This window comes from Gorilla gorilla, chromosome 8 (genome assembly GCF_029281585.2).
Source record: "Gorilla gorilla gorilla isolate KB3781 chromosome 8, NHGRI_mGorGor1-v2.1_pri, whole genome shotgun sequence".
In the NCBI taxonomy this organism is placed as follows: Eukaryota; Metazoa; Chordata; class Mammalia; order Primates; family Hominidae; genus Gorilla; species Gorilla gorilla.
The window spans coordinates 113,325,223-113,345,020 of record NC_073232.2 but is presented as its reverse complement, the minus strand read 5'-3'; positions in this window follow the sequence as shown (position 1 = coordinate 113,345,020).

Here is a 19,798-nt window from a genome sequence, read left to right as displayed (position 1 = left end):
CACACAGAGCTCAGGTTTGTGGCTGAGGCAAAATAGCCCGGAGGAGGGGATCTGTCTCACCTTCCTGATTCCAGCTTCCCTGGCCACAGCTGAACGTGTTGGGGCCAAGCTGGCTGACTTAAGGACAATTCTTTTCCCGAGAGTTGAGAGGGATCTAGGACACTGTCCTTTATCCCAAAGTACCTTTCCAGCCCCACCTCTGGCCTGTCTGAAGGTCTTTTTGGAATTCCTGCCTCGATTTCCCCACCTCTCAAAGAGTGCCATGAGCTGGTCCTTGCTCTACCTTCTGGGAGTGGTCAGACGGAGCAGTGGGTGGGAGCTCTGGGAGAGGAAGCCCTGCCGCAGGAGCCCGTCCCCTCATCCTGTCTCTGTCATCGTTAACAGCCGTAATTATTATTACTTGGAGAGACAGACCAGAGGTGGTCAGGGACATGGTTGGGGTGAATGAAATGAAAAAGTCCTGGGTACGTGCCGTCTCGCCAGGTTAATACTCCTGCCTGTCGGCCTGACAGCTGCAAGATTGATTACCCAGGCCTCCCGCTCTTTATAACTCGATCAGTTGAATTAATCTCTGGCTGTCGGCCCATCTGATGCCTGAATCACAAATTTAATTTGGAGGTGCACAGCTCCTCCCCCATTCCATCTCCCCCTTCCTCCCAGCTTCCCCCCTTCCTCCCCAGCTCATTCCGTCTTCCTCCTTCCTTTTCCTTTCCCATTTCCTCCGTCTCCTGCTCCACAGTTTCCTGTTCCTCTCGCTCTTCCTCTTCTCTGCAGCCTTTCAAGGCCCTCAAGGGGACAGCGGGTGGAGAGGAAGGAGGGAGAGGGGGAGTGGGTTGCCCTGAGTCAGCAGCCCCCTACCCAGACCAGGAGAGGGGTCATGTGCCCCCACCCACCGGGCGAGGTGCCCACCCCAGCATGCTCCACCCCAAACAGAGAAAGAGGCTTGGCTGACACTAAGTAAGACATATTAATGTACTAAAGACTTAATGAAGTTGGGGCGGGGGGGTGAGGGGTGGAAAGTGCTTGCTTTATTAGTTTATGGCCGATTAATGGGGACGCCATTACTGTGATGGAGATGGATTGCTGCTGTCAGCAGCCTGGGCCGGGGCGGCCGCCGCTCTTTTCCACGGGTGGTGGGTGCCCCAAACAGAGTCAGAGAGAACTTCATTAGAAGCATCTACAGGATCCCACCTGGGAAGGGCCCAAGGCCAAGCTGGAAGGGTGGCGGCAGGGACTCAGCTCTAGGCTTTGGAGGGGAATTCCAAGGGGTCAGGGGCTGGGAGCTGACATCAGTTGGGATGGGGCAGTGGGGCTGTGCGGTGGCCTGGCTCTGGACCTGCACATGCGAGGGGTTCCATAGTCACCTGGGGAAAAGGAGGAAGGAAGATAACCACAGAATAACCAGTGCCCACTTGACCTGCCTGAGACACCTTCAGGACGAAGGGAGTGGAGAACAAGGGAAGCGGGCCCCATTCTTCTGCCCTTCCTTATTGGGAGCAGTGCACAAAGACCTGGGCCCACCAGCCCAGAGGAATGGGCAACCCACCAAGTAGCAAGGCTGCCTCTAACACTAGAATCCCCAGCTCCAGGGCCAGGGACTTCCCATACTCTCTAAGTAGATAGAGGTGAAAACCACATTGCCTCAGTTACCTCCGACCACTGCCCCCAGGCAGCCAATGGGAAGCAACGCCAAGGAAGGCGAGGAGTGGACTTCGGGGAGAGCGGACCTGGCAGACACTACCCAGCTCTGGGCTTTCTCCTTCGGGACTGGAGGTCTTGACACTGGGCAAGCTAACCCAGACACACCCCATCCCTTCATGCCTCCTTCTGGGACCCTGTTTTCTATGAAGAGGGAGAGTAAATGCTGGACCCAACACAGCTCTGCTTCAAGGGGCTGCTTTCTATTTGGAAGTCTCTAGGTTCCTCCAGACCTCAGGGTCTTCTATCAACTCCTGTCTCTCAGGCATATATGACATTTTGGCATGGCCATTTTGATGCAAAAACATTAAACTTTCAGGATTTTAAAAAATCAAGTTATGTGGCCAGGCATGGTGGCTCACGCCTGTAATCCCAGCATGTTGGGAGGCTGAGGCGGGAAGATCACTTGAGGTCAGGAGTTCGAGACCAGCCTGGCCAACATGGTGAAACCCTGTCTCTACCAAAAACAAACAGAAAAAGGTAGCTGGGTGTGGTGGGTGGGTGCCTGTAATCCTAGCTACTCAGGAAGATGAGGCATGAGAATTGCTTCAATTAGGGAGATGGAGGTTGCAGTGAGCCAAGATTGCACAACTGCACTCCAGCCTGGGCAACAAAGTGAGAGTCCCTCTCAAAAAACAAAAAAATCAATTGATGTTCAAAATAGAGAGTGCCAGCCCCTCCCTAGCGCCTACTCTGTCCTGAGGCCCTCCCAACCCAAACCCCATTTTGAGAGGCATCAGGGATGAAGATGGATTCCATATGGGCTCAGAACCACAGCCTGTTGACCAAAGTACATAGTACCACAAACACATTTTGATGCAAGTTAGGCAAAACAATAGTGGCAAAATGATAGAGCCAAAATTCCCTCTTTGGCCTCTTTGCCTGTTCCTCACCATGTGTGTAATTCTCACTGAGTGTGTGTGCCCCACTTACAATGAGTTACTGTACATCCAAACGCCAGTCCATGAGTCATGGCTAGCACATGGTATCATGTGTCTGCATGCCCTACAAGGGCCTGTATCTGTGTATGCTTGGGTGTCCGTCCTCATCACGGTGCGGGCACTCCCTGCTGGGCACCGTGGTCACCACTCTGTGCCTGCTCAGGCCAAGGACCAACAATCGATTTAGGGGTCATCACCCAGGCACACCCCCCAAAGGAAGAGCTACCTGCTCACACTAACTGGGAAATAAATACCCTGTTTCTGAGAGTAATTTAATTATTGGCTCCTGTGGACTAGTGGGTAATTAAATTCCATAGCTCCCAAAGTAATTAATTGCTATGCAAATAGTAATGCCCTCTGCTTTGGAGAGAAGGATCCCGGCCTGAATTTGCCCTGCAATTAGAAACTAATAATCACCCTGTCAGTTCCCAGCTTTTGCCGGGTAATTACCTGCTGAAGCCCCACTGGTCACTGAGGGCTATCCCCATCAACTGCCACTGTAGCTCTGGCTCTGGTGGCCCCAAAAAGCCAGAGCAGGGGACCCCCAAGAGTGCTGGTTAATCCTGAGGTTCTCCCCATCCTACACCATGTCCACAAGCCCCAGGAGTCCCATAGAGACACACTTACTTCTGACCATGGGAAACTCAGGATGGGATCTCCTTAGCCTCCCTTTGCTAAGGAAGAGGTGCCCCAGCTTCTCAATGGCTAGAATCCTGTCAGATAGGTTCACCCAGGCTGGAGTGCAGTGAGCCGAGATCAAGCCACTGCACTCCACCTCCCAGGTGGAGTTCAAGCCACTTGAACTTCCACCTCCCAGGTTCAAGCAATTCTCCTGCCTCAGCCTTCTGAGTAGCTGAGATTACAGATGTGCACTACCACACCTGGTTAATTTTTGTATTTTTAGTAGAGACAAGGTTTTGCCATGTTGATCAGGCTGGTCTCAAACTCCTGGCCTCATGTGATCTGCCCTCCTCAGCCTCCCAAAAAAAAGCAGGTGTTTTGCAGCTTCCACACACCTTCTCCCAGGTACTCAATAAACACTAATCTAGGTCCTGCTGTAAAGGGGCTTTGAGGATGTAATCAAAGTCCCTAATCAGTTGGCTTTAAATGAGGAAGGTTATCCTCCATGGGCCTGACCTAGTCAGATGAGCCTGTAAAGGGTCAGGGCTCTCCCTGATGAAGGATGCTCCAAACAGTAGCTTGGTGTAGAATTGTTCTCCCTTTGCTAGGTTCTCCCATCCCGACTGCCTGTGGACAGCAGCTTTGCTAGCGCCCAGGGGGTTCCAGCTTGTTCCTGATCTTTCCTTCCTGACTGCTTGCCCTACAGATATCAGACTTAGCCAACCCACACAATTGCATCAACTAGTTCCTTGAAATAAAATTTGGTATGTATTTAATAAAATTTATTTTATTATTTTTAGAGACAGGGTCTTGCTCTGTCACCCAGGCTGGAGTGCAGTGGTGCAATCACAACTCACTGCAGCCTCAAACTCTCAGGCTTAAGCAGTCCTCCCACCTCAGCCTCTTGAGTAGCTGAGAGGTGCACACCACTGCGCACCACTGCAGGTGCACAGAGGTGCACACCACTGCAGCAAGCTAATTTTTATTTTTTATTTTTTGGTAGAGATAGGGTCTTGTTATGTTGTCCAGGATAGTCTCAAACTCCTGGCTTCAAGCAGTCCTCCCACCTCTGCCTCACAAAGCACTGGGAATACAGGCATGAGCTAACATGTTTGGCTCCCCCAAATTTTTTTTAATGAGCCGGGTGTGGTGACACATGTCCGAAGTCCTAACTACCTGGGAGGCTGAGATGGGAGGATCACTTGAGCCCAGAAGTTCAAGGCTGCAGTGAGCTATGGTTACACCACCGCACTCCAGCCTGGGTGACAGAGCAAGACTCTCTGTCTAAAAAACAAAACAGGACGGGCATGGTGGCTCATGCCTGTAGTTCCAGCACTTTGGGAGGCTGAGGCAGGCCGATAGCTTGAGTTCAAGAGTTCGAGACTAGCCTGGCCAACATGGTCAAACCCTGTCTCTACTAAAAATACAAAAATTAGCCAGGTGTGGTGGCACGTGCCTGTAGTCCCAGCTACTTGGAAGGCTAAGGCAGGAGAATCACTTGAACCCAGGAGGCAGAGGTTGCAATGAGCTGAGATCACGCCACTGCACTCCAGCCTGGATGACAGAGGGAGACTCCATCTCAATAAAAACAACAAAACAAAACAAAACAAAAAAAGTGGCTCACCAAAGATTCCCTAGCTAGTAAGTGGGAAAACAAGGTTTCTAGCCAGGCTCCCAATTAGATTATAACTGCCCATTCAGTGTCAGGACCTGGCTCCAGGTCCCAAGTTCAAGGTAGGTTATACCTGTGCCCAATGAAAAGGTGCTTGTGGATCACCCCAGCCATCTCATAACTCTCAGGCATCACTGTGGCTAAGCTGAGTTTTTGTTTCTGACCTGGATCTTTTCCCCTCTATCAGGCTCCTGGCCCTTTGTTCTGGGTTCTTATTGCTGTCCCTGATTCCTTCCTAAGGAGACGGGCCTGAGAGTGGCAGAGCCTATGTGCCTTCTAGGCTTTGGTCGCTCCCTTTGAGAAACAGCCAGACCCCACCCTCCAGGTCAGAAGTCTTCCAACTGAATCCCTGTGGAATATTGTCCTGATGTAGTCTCAGAGCCGAGGGACTCCCTAGGAAGCCGGATGCTGGGCAGGCTGTGGGTGGAGGGGGAGGGCTCATGGAGACTGACTGAAGGACTCTGAGCCAAGAATGGGTTTCAGGAGTCTGGGAGAGAAGTCTAGGGAGCACAAGGGCTCAGTGAGGGCAAAAATCCTCCCCAGCCCCTCAACTGGTACCTCACAGTTATCTTTCGGGTCTCAGCTGCAGGAAGCTCTCCCTCACCCACGTGGGAGGGTAGGCCACATGCTCCGTGTTTCTTCTCTCCCATTCTCCGTCTTAGCCCAGGTGAGCAAAAGGGCAGAAGACCTAGGCAGAGGAAATAGACCTCACAGGTGACCAGCTCTCCTCAGTCCAGAGGACATGTCCAGGACTGAAGCCTAGAAACGGGATGGCAGGAAGCACTATGGGCTTTGAGGCCAAAGTCTAGCCCTGTGAGTGCCTTGCCTTTGGTTCAGACACTCTAGGATTAGTGAACCATCCAAGGCAAGACTTCTGCACCACCACCAGGGAGGACAGGAGAAAAATGGGAGGCAGAGGATAGCCCTGGGAAAGCCAGAGGTGATCAACAAACAAGCTCCTACGCTTCATATAGGGATGTGGGCAGAAACTACACACAGGGAAATACTCAAGCCTCTCCATACGAGATGGTTAAGGTCACTTGATATTGAGGGTCTCATCTATTTGGGAAAATCCAACCTGGAAGAGATCCCTTACCTCCACCGCCCAGCTTCACCTGACCTAGGCTCCCATGGCACAAGAAAAGTAATGGTGTCCCATGGTCTTGAGTCTGTGCCCTGCCTTCTATTTCCAGCTTCTGCTCCAATTTAACTGCAGGAACTGGTGGGAATCATACTCCCACCTGTGCCTTTGTGAGGAGGTAATTTCTTGCTAGAGATTTTAGGACAAAAATGTCTAATCAGCCGGGCATGGTGGCTCACACCTGTAATCCCAGCACTTTGGGAGGCTGAGGTGGGTGGATCACTTGAGGTCAGGAGTTTGAGACCAGCCTGGCCAACATGGTGAAACCCCATCTCTACTAAAAATACAAAAAGTTGCCGGGCATAGTGGTAGGTGCCTGTAATCCCAGCTACTTAAGAGGCTGAGGCAGAAGAATCTCTTGAACCCAGGAGGCGGAGGTTGCAGTGAGCAGAGATTGCACCACTGCACTCCGGTCTGGGCAACAGAGTAAGACTCTATCTCAAAAAAAAAAAAAAAAGAAAAGAAAAGAAAAGTCTAATCATTTATAAGTCAGCAGTCTTCAGAGAACTCAGAGAGCACTCTGGAGGGTGGAAGCCACGTCTCCGCCATTGGACTAGAGGCTCCCTAAAAGGAGGAGCCTCCACGTCCCCTTTAAATAGGGACTCCCAAATGCAGTTGTATTTCTCTCTTATCTTCCCCCTCAGTGCCTTGCCTTGAGGTCTGCAAACAGTGATTCTCAAAACAGAGTCCCTGTGAAGAAGCCCGGTAGGATCAGGGGTCTCAGAGCATGGCCAGGGCTGCCAGACACCCTCCACACGATATGGCCCCCTGCATAGGCTGGTGCAGTTGCTGCTCCACTGACAGCTCTTTAGAATCCATTCAGAGTTTTGGCCCTGCTGTAATCTCTGGGTGATGAATATTTCCCCTAATGAACTGACAGGAATTGAATTAAGCTGGAAAGCTTGTGTGCTTAGACTGTAGCTGATTAAACCCCCATCTGTGCAAGGCCTGCCTGTGAACAGCTTGTTACATACAATTTTTTAAAGGAGGGAAAAATGGTGTTGGTATTCAAGTTCTGCAAAGGAACAGGAGAGAAAGTGGAAGCAAAATGTCAATCCAGGCTTTTAGCAGGATCTGGTTGCTTTTAATCTGATTAGGCCAGTACTCCCACCTTAGGGCACCTCCACTTTCCAGCCAACTTATCTCATGAGGAGGGACTTAGGCCAGGGGTCTTCAGGTCACAGGTACCTGCACCCTTCCCCAGGAGTCCTGCCCAGATCTCCTCTGAGCCCACAACTGTCTACCTCTTGCAAGGAGCATTTATTAAACAGGGAGTTGCTTTGGGGAAAGGTAGGAGAAGGAGAAAGAGAAGGTGTGAGAGCGAAGCCAGGCCTGTGGATTCAGTTCCCATCAGATGCAGCTCTAGCTCTTTGTTCTTCCTCCAAAATCATCTGGTCACCTTCGTGGGAAATTGCAGGGAGTTTGGGGTAGGCACTCCGTCTGGGCTATTCGTGGGCCCTTTGTCAGTCAGGACCAAGGACAGCACCCCCGCTATTTCAAGGATCACCAAACTTCCAGGTCCCTCCGCTTTTCCCTCTTCTTCCCTGCTAAACGTTCCTCATTCTTCAACACACCTTTTCCTTTTCCTTCTTGTTCCCTTCCTCTTATTCCTCCCTCTTCCTTCTCATTCCTTGTCCTTAATCCCAGGGACAGAGCCTGGCTTCTGATTCTTCACCACCAGGTACTTCACCCCAGGAATCCCTCAAGAAAAGTTATTTAGGCTGGGCACAGTGAGTGGTTCACGTCTGTAATCCCAGCACTTTGAGAGGCCAAGATGGGTGGATCGCTTGATCCCAGGAGGGAGAGACCAGCCTGGGCAACATGGTGAAACCCCATCTCTACAAAAAATTAGCTGGGCATGATGGTGTGTGCTGGTGGTCTCAGCTACACAGGAGGCTGAGGTGGGTGGATCACCTGAGCCTGGGAAGTCGGGGCTGAAGTTAGCCATGATCGTGCCACTGCACTCCATCCTGGGTGACAGAGTGAGACCTTGTCTCAAAAAAAGAAAAGTTATTTAAGCACCCCAAGAAGCCTATCCCACCAAACCTCTGTTAAAAGCCTTATTCCCACGACTGACTCTTACCCAAGCCATACAAGAACACACACGCCAAAATCTGGTGGTTAGCAGGAAGGAAGGTCAGGGTGATTGTTTCTGACAGACTGGCCAACTCCCCTTCTCCAGTGGAGCTCAGAATCAGCCCACCTGATTTGAGTACTCCCAGCACAACTATGGCTCAAACACTACAGCCCTCTCCTCTCTTCACCTCTCCTCCCACCCTTATCCCTTTCCCTCCCTTCCCCCCTCTCCTCTCCTCTGTGTCTCTATGAAAAGTGGCAGCAGCTGCTGAAGAAGGCAAACCCTTCAATGAGCATCAGCAATTGTAGTGACTGAATGTCCCAGCCTTCTTTCCCAGTTAATCTGACTTGGGAAGAGTTGAGGTGTGCTCTGGCTCTGCTGCCCATGAAAGGCAGAGAATAAATAACAAGCCAGAGGCATAAACAGATGTGCAGATATATGCAGCTGGCATTTCCCTGCCAAATTACTATGGACAGAATGCTGGCAGGGGGCCAGGATGCCTCCCTCCCTGTTTGGAGTTCCGCCACCAGGACCTATCCAAGCTCACCATCCATTTGGCAACATCTGAGTGAAGGGAAGGGATGCCAGGGAAGGGAGTGGGGAGGCTGCAGGTGCCCTTAGGTTTGGTGAAGAGCTCCAGAAGCTCATTCTAAAGACTCAGGTGGGTGAGAGTTAACATGGTGGGGAGGAATAGGGAGCTCTGACCAGGCCCTCCCTGTAGGTTCCCTAGGGTAGTCCCCTCAGGGTGTGGCTTGAGGGTCAATTCTTATCATACTATATGGCTCTGTGTTTCCACCCTCCCACTCACTCAAGGATTGGGTGTTCTTTGATCTTTGATCATATATGGCATTCCTCGGAGTTGGCATGGAGTACAGGGGGCAGGCACCAGCTGGTTAAGAGCCCATCAGAAACTATGCAGAACAAAAAGATGTCCCTACAGGCTGGGCTCAGTGGCTCACACCTCTAATCCCAGCACTTTGGAAGGTCAAGGCAGGCAGATCACCTGAGGTCAGGAGTTCGAGACCAGCCTGGCCAACATGGTGAAACTCCGTCTCTACTAAAAATACAAAATTAGCTGGGCATCATGGCACATGCCTGTAATCCCAGCTACTTAGGAGGCTGAGGCAGGAGAATCGCTTGAACTCAGGAAGCAGAGGTTGCAGTGAGGTGAGATCGCACCACTGCACTCCAGCCTGGGACACAGAGTGAGACTCTGTCTCAAAAAAAAAAAAAGATGTCCCTAGAGACTCTAGCTCTGGAACAAGAAACTGTGCTTGGAATTACTGTGCAAGTAGCAAAGCAAGTGGGCAGGGAGAGAAAGAATGAGCTAGAAGGAATGTTGCCCAAGGGGGTCTCTCTATGGCTAGCCCCAGATCTGAGTTCAAAGAGACATCAAGCCACCTTCTGGGCTTCATTCAGATCACAAAGGGTCTTTTCTCTTATTAATTTGCCTTTCTTATGCCAGGCCATCTCATGAAGATTTGAGTGGCATGGAAAAGTTTTTCTAGTGCCTGATTATTGCCCTTGCTCCATATAAGGTTCTGCAGATTTCTGACTTTATGGGGATGGGTGATGTCTGCTCTGATGAGCCATGGCATTATGACAGATCTTGAATGGTCTCAATTCTGTAGGAAACGGGGAGCCAAAGAATTATATGATAAAAATAAGTGGCCTAAAAAGACCAGACTGGGAGTGGAGTGGAAGGATGGGTTGGAGGAATGAGAGATGAAGAGTGGGGAGGCTAGTTAAGAGCCTGTTGTCATTCAGGCCTGATGATGGGATCCTGAGCTATGCAGAGGCAAAGGAACAGAGGGAAGAGTGGAAAAACAACTGCTGGGACTTTGTGATGAACTGAACAGGAATCAGATGAAGAGAGATAATGTGGGCACATAATTTATCATGCAATCTAGAACAGTTTTGAGCATAAATGGAGTTCTAGCAATGATTTTACCTAGACAATAGACATGAACTGTGGACAACTCTGGGCAAATCTGAACACACAGATGCCTTTGTCAAAGATGACTCAAAGTATGATGTTTGGGCAAAAGCATGTGTAGGAATGATGCTGACCAAAGCAAGGAGGCTGGGAGGCAGAGTAGCAGGATGGGAAAAGAGGGAGCAATGCCCTTGGCATTGGACTTGTCAAGTTTGAAGCACTTAGAGACATTCACCTTGCAATAACCAGCAGACCACCCTCTTCCAAGCATCCATGGGTGCTTGCTTGGCAATGTGTGTTTCAAACTTGAAGGACAGTCAGGGTTAGATATAGTGCTTTTTTTTTTTTTTTTTTTTTTTTTTTTTGAGACAGAGTCTCGCTCTATTGCCCAGGCTAGAGTGAAGTGATGCGATCTGGGCTCACTGTAACCTCTGCCTCCCAGGTTCAAGCAATTCTCCTGTCTCAGCCTCTTGAGTAGCTGGGATTACAGGCATGCAAGCCTGGCTAATTTTTGTATTTTTAGTAGAGACAGGGTTTCACCATATTGGTCAGGCTGGTTTCGAACTCCTGACTTCAGGTGATTCACTGGCCTCGGCCTCCCAAAGTGCTGGGATTACAGGTGTGAGCCACTGCACCTAGCCTAGTGCATATTTTTTGACTCACAGATGCCACTTCTAGAAACGTTAATTTCAGGAAATATTCATTCTTGTACCAAAAAATGACATGTATTAAAGCAGGATCATTGTGGCATCGCTTGGAAATAACCTAAAGGTCTATGAATAAAGAATTGGTTCAATCTATTCTGGAGTGTCATGTGAAATATATCCACACATATTGAGGTATATCCATATATGACCTAGAAAATATCTCTGGTATTATTATTATTATTATTATTATTATTATTTTTTGAGACGGAGTCTCACTCTGTCACCCAGGCAGGAGTGCAGTGGCGTGATCTCGGCTCACTGCAAGCTCCGCCTCCCGGGTTCACGCCATTCTCCTGCCTCAGCCTCCCGAGTAGCTGGGACTACAGGCGCCCGCCACCACTCCCAGCTAATTTTTGTATTTTTGTATTTTTGTATTTTTTTATTATTTTATTTTATTTTATTATTATTATACTTTAAGTTTTAGGGTACATGTGCACAATGTGCAGGTTAGTTACATATGTATACATGTGCCATGCTGGTGTGCTGCACCCATTAACTCATCATTTAGCATTAGATATATCTCCCAAAGCTATGTATTTTTTTTTTAGTAGAGACAAGGTTTCACCATGTTAGCCAGGATGGTCTCGATCTCCTGACCTCATGATCCGCCCGCCTCAGCCTCCCAAAGTGCTGGGATTACAGGCGTGAGCCACCGTGCCTGGCCCATCTCTGGTATTTTTAAGTGAAAAAGGCAAATTGCAAAATAATAGTATGACACGATAAATATACAGTAATTGTTTTAAACCCTATTTTTGTGTGTGTCTATATGGTGACTATGTAAGAGACCTAGAAGACTACACACTGAATTGTTAACAGTAGTTGCTTATGGAAAAGGGAATAGAATTAGAGGGAAAGAGAAAGGCTTTCACTCCTTTATACAATACAGAAGTTTGACATCGAATTTTTTTTCTTGAGATAGGGTCTCAGTCTGTCGCCCAGGCTGGAGTGCAGTGGCATGATCATGGCTCACTCAGCCTTCAACTCCTGGGCTTGAATGATCCTTCCACTTCAGCCTCCTGGGTAGCTGGGACCACAGGTGTGCACCACCATGCCTGGCTGATTTATGTATTTTTTTGTAGAGATGGGGTCTTGCTGTGTTGCCCAGGCAGGTCTCCAGCTTCTGAGGTCGAGTGATCTACCTGCTTCAGCCTCCCAAAGTGCTAGAATCACAGGTGTGAGCCACCACGCCTGGCCAAAATGGAAATTTTTATAAGCGTATGTTCCTAGACTACATTTTTAAAGTAAAGGACCAAAAAAAAAGGATTTTTTAAACACAGACTAAGGAGTTATTAAGGGGATAGGTGAAGCCCTAGGAGTGGGTGAAACCAGAGACTGGGGCTGAAACTTGAGACCTATTCCCACAGATGGGAAGCTAGGAGCAAGGAGACAAGGACAGAAAAGAAACCCCAGAGGGTGGCCAAAGAGGGTGGAAATCACTTCTGACTCCCAAGGCTAGGGAGATAGAATCTCCACCTCACACGTAAGGCTGCCCTCATCAGTCTCTCCAAACTCCAACCATCCCCTTCAGGAGAACAGAGCTATACAAGAGCCCAGCTTTGTTCCAGGGCCGTGATGTGTCCTCGGTGACCCACAGCTGTTCCAGACTCCGAGCTGTTAGAGAAAAGTCCAGCTCTACGTTAACTGCCACATCGACCCAGAAGATCAGCTCGATCCTAGGCACCACCTAGGGTGACCCAGCCCCAGCCTAGGTGGCCCCACCCTGGGTAGCCCTGACTTTTTCCTACTTCTCTCATCTTCCCTAATGCTGTCAAAACTCGCAGTACTTCTCCAGGTGAAAAAAATAATTGCCAGAAATTAATTCCATCTTGGGGAGCAGGGCTGTGTGTGTGTATTGTGGGGGGTGGTGGGGATGGACAGAGAGCAGCTTGACTCACAGAGCTCCTCCCCTGGGGAGATGGAACCTGACAGACAGGGGTGTGGGATGCATCGAGGTGACTTCCTGACAAGGCTGTCAGCACGTTTCACTCTTCACTCTCAGCAGCAGGTCCCCTGCAGCTAAGTCGGCTTCTTTTTCTCTGTCTCCACCTCTCTCAGGCTGACTCTCTTCCCCCTGCCAGTGCCTCTTCTCCCCACTGGGAAGCCCTTTCCAGTGCTCACTTCCTATCTTGGTGCTCCACTTCCCACCTCTGCTAGGCTCTTCTTTTAACAGAAATGCATAGAGTCAGCTTTTCTATTAGGGTGCCCTAGCCCCTGCGTCCTTCCCAAACACAGCAAATTTTATAGTTGATTGGGAGTCCAGGGATGTACACAGCACATGGGGCAAGGAGACAGTGTGCACACATGTGTGTGTGTGTGTGAGAGAGAGAGAGCACCTTTTGGTCCGTGTGTATGCTGCTAGTGGACGGAGGGGTTCAGAATGTGTATGTGCTGGAGGAGGGCACAGCTGGCCCTAACCAAGGTTCCTCAGGTTGTAGAAGATTATAGATATCAGTACCAGCATTGTCTATAGAGTTTGTCTCATCAGCAGCCCCCTCCCCAATTTATAAGTGAGAAAGCTGAGGTCCAGAGAGGTTAAGTAACTTATCTTCCATCACACAGTTAGCTAGTGGTAGAACTAGGGTTAAAACCCAGGAATTCTGACTCATGGACAATACTGTGTTCACAACTCTCTCAGAGACCTTAGAGAAAAGGTCCTATATCTCAGACACCACAAAGGTGACAGATGCCCAGACAACAAGGTGTTGCCCATCTCTACAAAAAAAAAAATTAAAAATCAAAAAAATAAATAAATAGCTGGGGCTTGGTGGCATGCACCTGTAGCCCCAGCTACTCAGGAGGCTGAGGCAGGAGGATCCCTGCAGCCCAGAAGTTCAAGGCTGCTGTGAGCTATAATCACACCACTGCACGCCAGCCTAGGAGACAGAGACCTTGTCTCAAAAAAATTAAATTAAATTGAATTAAATTAAAATTAAAACTTAAAAGATGAGGCTGGGCGCAGTGATGCATGCCTGTAATCCCAGCACTTTGTGAGGTCGAGGCAGGTGGATCATATGAGGTTGGGAGTTTGAGACCAGCCTGGCCAACATGTCTCTACTAAAATTACAAAAATTAGCTGGGTATGATGGCACATGCCTGTAATCCTAGCTACTTGGGAGGCTGAGGCACGAGAATCACTTGAACCCAGGAGGCAGAGGTTGCATTTAGCCGAGATGGTGCCACTGCACTCCAGCCTGGGCTACAGAGAAAGACTCTGTCTCAAAAAAACAAAAACAAACAAAAAAACCTTAAAGATGATAGATTTGACTAACAACTTCTTAGAGTGGTGGGAAAATCTAGAATCTCCTGGCCTTCAGGCTGCCCAGGGGACAGGCCGGGCCCTGTCTCTCTCTCTCTGTGTCCCCACCAGCCCCAGCGGTGACAGCAACCCCTCTCCTTTCCATCCCCGCTGATTCTCTCCTGACAGAGTTCTCCTTGGCTGGGTGTTTCTTACAGATCCTTATTCTCCCCCACCGGCTGCCTCATCCAAGGACCCAGCCCAAGACAAATTGGTCTTCCCCTTACCCAAGCTCTGGTTCCAGCCACTGCTTAGGGGCTTGCTTGACTTTTTTGAGTGTCCTCTGTTGCCCAGCCCAAATCTGAAGTCCCCTTTGAGCCACAGCTCTTTGGCATTGGAATCATTTGACTGCTCCAGGAATGACCCAAGACATCTTCCCCTTCATTGATTGGAAGAAAAATTGGTTCTTAACACAAGCTCTGTTCATTTGACAGCAACATGAAACGCCAGCACGGGGCGGCCACCCCCTCTACCCCTGCCTAGCATGCTGTAAGTTCTGCGGGTCCCCTTGAAGAGCTCATATATGAAGATTGTCTTCCCCGCCACGCTCTGCCCCCAACCCCTGCCGGGAGCCTCTGCTATGAGGGAATGGTGGTGAGTACGGCAGGCTTCTCCTATCGCTCTAATTGCCTCTCCCACCTGCCCGCAGCTCCCCCAGGAAGAGGGGTGGAAAGAAGGGTGCGGAAAAGAGGTTGGCAGAGCAGTAAAATGTCAGGGCCTTTCCTCTCTGCTCCCTCTTGTGGCTCTGGAAGCGTCCCGCTTTCTCCCCTCTCCCCTCTCCCCATCTCCATCTCCTCCCCTTCCCTCTTTCTCCTCAGCAGCCCCCATGCAACCGCTGCTGAGGCAATGGCATTTGGGGGATGAGGCGGGAGAGGTTAATTATTGCTCCCTCGCCCCCCACGCCCCCCCCCCACAAGATGTATCTGACTGTCAGAAGGGGTGACAGATGAAGACAAAGTACAGGTACCGCGCAAACCGGCCCTCCTTGTACCAGCCAGGGGTGGGGGTGGAGGGGGGCGCACTACAGAAATTTTAACCCCTCCAACGCTGGTTCAATAGCAGGGAGGGGCGGCGGGAGTCGGGGAAGCTGGAGTTAGAACCTGGGTCCTGATGAGGGCCGGCTGAACCCAGAAAACCTGTGGGGCCTCTTGCCTTGCCACAGTGATCTGAGGTGGGGGGCTAGGTTGCGGGGAGCGACTGTCCCAGAGGCTACAGAATCAAGGTCACAAGCAATCATTCAGAGAACTTTACAGGAACAGAGAAAGGGGCTCATGGAGTAGCCTAGGTCAATTTGGGGACTCAGGAACCCCAGTAAGAGGGAGCGTTCCACCACTCTTTCACCTTCTCCATGACAATGTCCCCCTCACATGTCTGTCCCCAAGGCTGCTTGTCAGGGTGTGCCTGTGTATTTGAGAATGAGCATCTGTGTAATTTTGTGTCTGAAACTGTGTGTATTTCTGATGATGTAATGCAATAGGCTTGGAAGTACTGGCCTACATTGGGGTTGTGTGTGTGCGTGCATGCACCTGTGTGAACGGGTGTGTGCATACACACCCACAGGTGCTTGGAAGGTGTTTAAGGGTACTGTGATGGTGCCTGTACTGTGAGCACAATGTGCTGTGAGTGTGCATGAGAGAGTGCTTCTGTCTGTAAGTGTGGCTGTGGCAAAGGAGTGTGTGTCAGGAGAATGTGGATGTGTGCGTGCAAGTACTGAAGTGTCTGCATTTGGGACTGTACACACGTGTGCTAGTGTGAGAGATATGTGGACGTGGATTATGGTGTAAGTGTGAGCATGGTTGTGTGTGCACGCATGCTGTGTGCACAAAGGGCTCGAGACTGCAGCCTCTTCCTCTCACTGGTGTCCCTCCCTTTCCTGACTCCCCTCTCTCCATAAGCAAACGAGGTGAAATAATTACTTTTCCATTTAAACGCCCCATGTTCAAGCCAGAATGAAAACAAAGTGATTTAATAAAATTGTCTTTAAAAGGGAAAAGAGGAAAATAAATGTCTGCTCTGCTCCCCTCCCTGGCATTCAGGGAGGCCCCAAGCCCTTCAAAGTTAATTAAAACAGGAACTAAAATCACAGAATCACTTCCCAATCCTTTTCCCATCTCTCTCTGCCTTAAAGGTAAGGCAGCCCCAGAACCGCTGCCTCAGCCCTGTGCCTGGAGGGTTCCTCCTGTTTTAAGTTTCGACTTCCCCCAGGACCAACCCTCACTCTCAGCAGGCACCTTGGCCTTCCTGCACACATGTCTGGGGGAGGCAGCTCCGTCCCTATTTCCCTCCTCCCAAAGAGTCATTAAAGGCTTTGTCTGGTCATTTGAAGTCCTTGATGGACACTGGTCCCCATCAGAAGCTTCCGGCCTTGCCTCCTCCCAGGACACAGCCGGCCCTCAGCCCTGCTGCTCCCCCGCCCCAGGTCCCTTGAGCCTCCAGCTGCTCTGAGCTTTATCTGTCTTCACTGACCCCCTGGCCCAGTCCTCAGCTCCAGCCCAGCACAGTTCCGGCTGCTTCCGCCTGGTCTGTATCTGTTCCCCATCAGAGGCCCCATTGGAGCTCTAGGCCTTCATCAGCCCAGATAAAAGAGATGGATGGAGGTGACTTTGGGGGATGTCCCTCCTCACAAGCCCAGAGGTGGAGCCCTGGGTTCTGACAAGGGCTCCCTGAGGAGGGTTAGGGGTGGGGGTGAAGACTGCTGAGCTCTCTGGAAGCCCAGTCCCTGCCCATCTCTATCCTGCCTCCGCCTTTCCCCTTTTCCTAAGGCCCAATTCCTAAGGCCTCCTCCAGGCAGATGCCAAGACTGCAATCACCCCATTCTCCAACACACCCACTTTAGCAGGAAGCTCTGCACTGGGCACCCTGCCCCCATCTCCATGCAGATCATCTACCCCAAAATAGTAATGCATAGTAAAACTGACGTTTATTGAGCACCTATTTTGTTACAGACACATTGCTTATAAGATCTCTAATCCTTATCACAACCCCTATGGAGTAAATTTTATCAGTATATTGCAGAAGAGGACACAGAAGAAGGAAGGTTAAGAAACCTACCCAATGTACGCACTTAAAAAGCAGAACTGGCTGCGTGGGTGGTGCATGACTGTACTCCCAACTACTCAAGAAGCTGAGGCAGGAGGATTGATTGCTCCAGCTCAGGAGTTCAAGGGTGCAGTGAGCCATGATTGTGCCACTTTAGTCTGGGCGACAAAGTGACACCCTGACTTAAAAAAAAAAAGAAAAGAAAAGCAGAACTGAAACTCAATCCCATACTGCAAAACCTCCTATGCAAAGACCCACCATTACCCTTCAGAGATTACTGCCCCCAGAAACCCCCCACTACTGCCCCCAGAACTTAACCCCTCTGACACCAAGGAGTTAGGCCCGGGAGAACTATGAGGCCTTCTCCAGCCCTACTCCAGCTCTCGGGGTGGGGGTAGCAGGAAGCAATTGTCCCTAGAGTCCTCAACCCTTATCCTGGGAGACTCCATTACTTCCCTCAAGCTGTCACCACTTCTCATAGAGACCCTGTCTTTTCTTCCAGGGGACTCCAGCCCTCATTTCAGTGAAGATACTGAGTACTTCAAGGTGCTCCCCACCAAGAGGATGGGATGAGATTTGATTGTGGGGTAACTCTTGTCACCGCAACTGGACTTTCATAACTGTCCACCCTGTCCAGAGAGCCTTTAGTTGCCGAAATGGCAGAGTAAATGTCAAAACCAAATCCAGGCCAGGCACAGTGGCATGCACCTATAGTCCCAACTACTCGGGAGGCTGAGGCAGAAGGATCTCTTGAGCCCAGGACTTCAAGTCCAGTCTGGGCAACGTAGCAAGACCGTGCCTCTAAAAATAAATCAATCAGAAAAATAAATCTAGGCCAGGAACTAGCTTGCGTTTTTAGCACATCCCACCCGCACCCCACTCCCTAACCAGCGAGGACACAGCCCAGGGATCTAAGGCCTCAACCCTGGGGAAAAAAAAGAGGCCCTGAAGAAAGGGGAAAAAGGCAGTGAAGGGGCAGAAACTCTGGAAGTCCAGCAAGGGAGGGTGAGAAGGAAGGGGAGAGGTATGAAAATTACCATAGACCAAGGGTTGGGGTGGCACCTGGTGACTCCCGGACTTGACTGCATCTGGAAAGCATCTAGCAAAAGCAGGGAAAGGAAGAAATGATTCAGAAGCACCTTCCCACTTCAGTCCTAGAAATGTGTGTGTTGGTGGAGTGGGTGGATATTCTATGACCCTTTCCAGGTCTATGCCCCACCCTTGTTTGAACGCCTTGGGCTGAGCCCAAACTGGAAGCTGGTAATGGCAGCCAGGTAGGTGATGACCCAGGTGGCTGGGACAAGGCTTCATGGGACGCTGGTATTGTGAGCCCTGCCCCACCTCGCCCACCACTTCAGTGAGTCACCTAAGCCAGGCCAGGCCCTGGAGCCTTAGCTCTCCTCTGCCCCCAGCACATCTGGGAGCCAGCTTCAGCAGAGAGAGGGCTAAACTGGGGCCCAGCATGGGGAAGGGAGGTGGGGGTGGGGAGGGAGGGATGACTCCCTCAAGATGGCTTCCAGGCTCCACCCCCAGACAGGTGTATCCCTGCCACCAGAGCCTCTATCTCTGCCCTGTCCCCACCCCAACTCCATCCCCAGTCCCAACCTCATTACTCACTTCTGCCCCCTTCTCTATCCCACCACCCTATCCCTCCCCAAGTGTCCTCAAACCGCCCCTCATTATCTGCAAGTGACTCCCAGAGCTCACTGCCTCCCAGAACTGATCCCTCCTGGTCTCTAAGTGCCCTCATCACTGCCCTCAGAGAACCTAGCCTCTTACCCCAGCCTCCCAGACCCCGCTCCCACCCTTCCCCAGCACTGAGCAGAGGCAAGACTTGATGTGCACTAACAGTTCCTTACCACGCGTGGACTTACACAGCTGTTCCCGGTTTAGAAAGAATTCAGTCATTCAGAAGGCTGAGGAAATAACCACAATGCATCCTAGGAGGCAACAGGCCTATGTCTCTAGTTTCTTTCCCTCTGCCCTCAGCTGCCTTCATGCTCAGAATAGAGCTCCAGGTGACAGGCCCAGTGATTGTGAGTAAAAAACCAGGGACTCTCCAGGCCTACCAGAGTTTAGGCCTATCTACTCCTCGCATATACACATATTAGACAGTATTATATGTGCATGTGCGCATAATCCTGGAAATATAAACATACCTAACTAATGTAAGTATACATACACATCTTAGACTGGAATCCAAGTTCCATGAGGGCAGGAACAATTTTCTGTTAAGGCTCTGTCACCCAGGCTGGAGTGGTGCAATCATAGCTCACTGGCAGCCTCGAACTCCTGGCTCAGGCAATCCACCTTCCTTATCTGCTGGAGTAGCTAGGATTGCAGGTGTGCGCCATCACACCCAACAAATTAAAAAAATTTTTTTTTTTTAGAGATGGGGCTTCACTATGTTACTCAGGCTGGTCTCGAACTCCTGGGCTCAAGCAATCCTCCTACCTCAGCCTCCCAAGTGCTTGGGTTACAGGCAATTTTTTCCCATGATGTAGCCCCAGTGCTGGTACATGACAAGTATTTGTAGAAAGAATATGACACAGCCAGGCATCATGGCTCATGCTTGTAATTCCCAGCTACTCAGGAGACTGAGGCAGGAGGATCACTTGAGCCCAGGAGTTTGGGGCTGCAGTGAGCTATGAAAGCGCTACTGTATTCCAGC